This window comes from Ciona intestinalis, unplaced genomic scaffold, assembly GCF_000224145.3.
Source record: "Ciona intestinalis unplaced genomic scaffold, KH HT000084.2, whole genome shotgun sequence".
Taxonomy (NCBI): domain Eukaryota; kingdom Metazoa; phylum Chordata; class Ascidiacea; order Phlebobranchia; family Cionidae; genus Ciona; species Ciona intestinalis.
The window spans coordinates 13,777-18,448 of NW_004190406.2; the positions used below are offsets into that span (position 1 = coordinate 13,777).

Sequence of the window (4,672 nt, forward strand, 5' to 3'; positions counted from 1 at the left end):
AATATTTGACAAAAACCATGCAACACTTCAATTTAAAAGTATTAGTATATAGTGGTCAGAAGCACAGTGTTCACACATCTACCAAAACCTGCAACAGTTACATCATATTTTTGAGTGAATGTAAGAAAAATAAAAATGTGGAATATTTGACAAAAACCATGCAACACTTCAATTTAAAAGTATTAGTATATAGTGGTCAGAAGCACAGTGTTCACACAGCTACCAAAACCTGAGATACAGCAAAATGTGAGGTAAATATGTGTAATAAAAAATAAATAAATATAATAAAAAAGCAAAACAAGAAAAAAAACAAACAAACAATGAAACAAATGCAGAAAGGAAAAGGTTCAGTAATGAAGAATTTTAAGAGGAGACATGCCATAGGAAAGCTTACCGAACAGTTATAGAAATTCTGTTTATGCAACATTGGACCCTGCTGTCATCAGTATCATCTCCAATACTGTTACTATAAAGGTTAAGAAAGCTAAACCAATGCCAGTAACAGTTACCTTGTTTACATGACGGTTTAAGTCGGTTCCGAATCCGACTCAGCGATCCCGCTACTCTCGTTTTCGGCGAAGAGAAAAAGGCGAGTCGGATTGAAGGGTAGGCTCTTTATTTCGTACCCCTGAGGCATCCGCACTGCGTCAATGGATATCTTATAAAATTTTCGCTGTGATATTTAGGGAAACTTGCTCATACCTCTGGAGCCTAATGTAAAATAAGACAGTTTAGCACTTTGTATGACTACCTACCCCTGCAGCATAACGTAAAATAAGATAGTATACCACTTTGTATGAGTACCTACCCCTGGAGCATAACGTAATATATGGTAGTATAGTACTTTGTAAGACTACCTACCCCTGGAGCATAATGTAAAATAAGACAGTTTAGCACTTGTATGACTACCTACCCCTGCAGCATTATGTAAAATAAGGTAGTATACCACTTTGTATGACTGCCTACCCCTGCAGCATAACGTAAAATAAGATAGTATAGCACTTTGTAAGACTGCCTACCCCTGGAGCATGTAGTAGTAGGAAACAACTAATAAATTTTCGTGATTGTAATAACCTTGCTGTTTTAACAGTGGAAATATATTTACTTGCTTAAAGAGATATTATTGCATTGTGCAAAGCAATTTATAAGCAAATTACAGTTTATTGAAAATGGCTCACCCTCACGTTGGACATCTGCCCGATGAAGAAATCCTAATGGAGTGTTCGGAAATTTCAAAGAAGACGACAACTGCTTTCCCCTCGAGGAAGAAGTTTAAATTTAGAAAACACTAATAACTCTTTTCCTTTTAGGTCCACAGAATCTGGGGCTTCAAGTGATTCCATGGATGATTTTGACCTGCGAAATGCGAAGACCCGCAAATCGGAGCTTGACTTAGCAAGGTTTGATAACTTTTATTGTTTACTTAGAAAATCCAAATAACTTGAATATATATATATATATATATGTTATTACTTTTTTGGTTATGCTTCAATTGTTATTATGTACAAAATACATCTTTTTTGGGTATTTTTAAACAATTTCTTTGCAGCAAACAGAAGACTCTAATGCCTTCTACATTTAAAGACACCGTGAATGAAGGAGTGGCAGCACCTGTCGATGCTGCACTCGGTGGGAATGTTAAGTTTTCATCAATGCATGATGTTCTACATGCCATTCAAGTGTTTGAAACAAAAACAACAACAAAATTTGTTTGTTTTAAGAAAAAAAACACCACGGTAAGTTAAGAAACAAGTTTTTAACATGTAGTAGGGACGGTGTGTATATGCGGCAAATGGTTATGGTCTTACAGGTTTTTGTGTGGCAGTAAATTACATTTTGATTTTATTCAGATCTAAAGAAATGTTTGGTACAATTTAATGACAATATCCCGTTTGTGGTTTAAGTCTTTCACCAAGCTGGAGTGCCAACATGACAAGCTTAGAATTGGTCAAAGGAAGAAACCCAGTAAAAATGTTGACCACATATACCATGAAAAACATTATAAAAGAGACTGCCAAGCATTTGTAACCATAAGGGAAATGCTACAATTCCCCAATTACAAGGCAAGTTAGTGTTTTTTTTTGTGTTGCCTATAATATGAAACCTGTATTTATTTAACCTTTTATGCAGTTAAATAATGGGAAAAAATCAGAAAAGGAAAAGGTTTCCCGAACCATACGTTCTGTTGGTGTTAATTCTTGTACAACTTCTTCTGTACAACAAGTTTTGAAGTTCGATTTCCTGCTTTAACTGATCACATTGGTCACCCTGTTGGCCAGGTAAGCTAAATTAATTTTATTTTCATATTTTGTATTTAAAATGCATTATATTTAGCCTGCAGGCATTTTGCAAAGTGTCGACAAAAGGTTGATTCAAAAAATTGGTCAGTTGATTGATGAAAGGGTTTATTCAATAATGGAAATTAAGCGACATTTGAGAATGTATGTTATTTTGGATCTTTTTAAAAACGAAACACCTCCGTTGGAAACCAATCGAAGGTTCTTTCCCACAACTAAGGACATCCGTAACCACCATTTTAAGGCTATTACAAAACGAAAGCTATCAAAAATAGATCAAGCTAATGTAATGTCCAATTACTTGTTGATGAATGGAGAAGCAATTGTGAAAGCCTTAACATATATTTCCGCCCATACATCAAACTGAAGAAACTGACGACATCCGTCAATGTGATTTAAAACAAACATTATTATTTGTTTACCAAACTCAGTGGCAAAGAAGGCTCTTGCTTCGTTATGGTCAACACCTCTGTTTCCTTGATGCCACATACAAGACATCTAAATATGCTCTGCAACTTTTTTTTCTTTGTGTGAAAACCAACGTTAATTACCAAGTCGTTGGCTGTTTTGTCACACAAAGTGAACAGCAATCAGACATCATGGAAGCCCTGGAAATGTTTAAAGCTTGGACACCTGACTGGAAACCAGCTTTCTTTATGACAGATTTTTGCGATGCAGAAATTAATGCAATTGAAGCAACTTTGAAAGGTAGCCTAACCATTATAACAATTTAAACCATACTGTATACAAAATTAAATTAAGCAACTATGTTTAAAACGTACAATCTCATTTAGAAAGTGACAAAACATTCATTAAAACTTTCCTTATAAACCAGGTTGCAAAGTACTTCTTTGCGACTTTCATCGAGAGCAGGCGTGGCAACGTGGGTTGAAAAAATTAGACAACGGTGTTGGGGCAAGGAAAGATGCAGTGTTAGGTCATTTACTTGCAGTAGCAAAACTGCATTAGATGCGTTTATGAACAGTTAGGATTTTTCACAAAACTTAAAGCTTCAGAAGTATTTGGTGGCCAGAAAGAGAGGTTTAACATTAAATAATAACACTTGATCAACTTTGTAGTATATTATGAATGTTTTGGCAAATTCTAAAACTTAAAATGTTTATAGAGATGGGTTTTGCTTCACCAGGTGGGAAAAATGCAATTGGTAATCGGTACAAATAATGGCGTTGAGCGTCAAAACCGTTTACTCAAAGAATGTCACCTACGTTTCCAAACCGACAAATCTTTATCTGGTCTACTTAAAGTACTACACAATGATTTCTTACCTGAAGCTTTCATTAAGTAAGTGTTATAATTTGGGATATTTAAACCCCAAAAAATACATCTCAGTATATACTGAATCATTTAACAATAGTTTATACATAATGTAAACAAATTATTAATTTACTTTATTATATGTTTATAGGTACATAAATGAAAACACCACAGCATCTGGATTGTATAAAACTTTCCATAAATCAATACCTGTATATCTTCGCAACCGTCCACCTAACATTGTTAGGCATTGTAAAAAAGATTGGATAGTGCATTATCGTTTACTCATGACAAGATCAACCGAGTAGACTCTTCTTCATTTGTTGTCAACAGTAGTTCTGGCAAAGAAAAATATGAAGTATTTTTAGGTGACACTATACGCTTTCCAAAATGCACCTGCCCGGACTTTAAAAAGCACTTCCTGCCGTGTAAACATATGTTTGCTGTCTTTAATAACTATGCAGGCGTACCATGGGCTTCATTGCCAAACTGGTTTAGAGATTCGGTGTATGTAACATTAGACAATGAAATAATTTCAACAAAAGAAGCTAAAAGTAATGAAACACTGATGCATCAGTTGATGTTGAACATGCACACGCACTCACGGATGTTGAAGAATCAAATAAAAAATCAGATAAGCCCATGAAACAAACAATAAATCAAATAATTGAAATGATGAACATATTAAAAGACACATTATATGATGTCCCTTCACAACAAGCACTTCAAATTGCAAAAGATAAGCTGTATTTGATTCAGCAAGATTTGAACACAGTTTGCAAACATGAAGAAGGGATTAGAGTTCAAAAGCCGGATGTTTCGTTGAAGTTGAAAAAAAGAAAATTGCCAAAATCTTTTGTGTGTGATAAGCTGCCACAAAAATATCCAAAGACAAACCGGTTTATTTGTAGGCTTGCTTCTGATGTAAACCTCCAGACACCAGTTTTAAAGACCGCAGTAAATGTCAAAAAGCCCATTCAAATACTCCCTTGTAATGCTGTAACTGGTAAACGTATCACTGACACTGCCTTCCACACTCTGTCACAATACTCCAACTACTATCTCTGGAAATGTACCTACCTTTTGAACAAAAATTAAAA

The 4,672-nt window shown here is 34.8% G+C and overlaps 2 long non-coding RNA genes across 2 annotated transcripts; both read left to right on the forward strand.

Annotated features, from left to right (window-relative positions):
- Nucleotides 1-596: 596 nt before the first annotated feature.
- LOC113475027 lies at nucleotides 597-2,564 on the forward strand. Its single transcript, XR_003396764.1, has 2 exons — nucleotides 597-2,279; nucleotides 2,335-2,564. It is a non-coding gene; the product is annotated as an uncharacterized LOC113475027 (long non-coding RNA).
- Nucleotides 2,565-2,713: 149 nt separating this feature from the next.
- On the forward strand, nucleotides 2,714-4,640 carry LOC104266561. Its single transcript, XR_001975151.2, has 3 exons — nucleotides 2,714-3,005; nucleotides 3,424-3,599; nucleotides 3,724-4,640. It is a non-coding gene; the product is annotated as an uncharacterized LOC104266561 (long non-coding RNA).
- The last annotated feature ends 32 nt before the right edge of the window (nucleotides 4,641-4,672 follow it).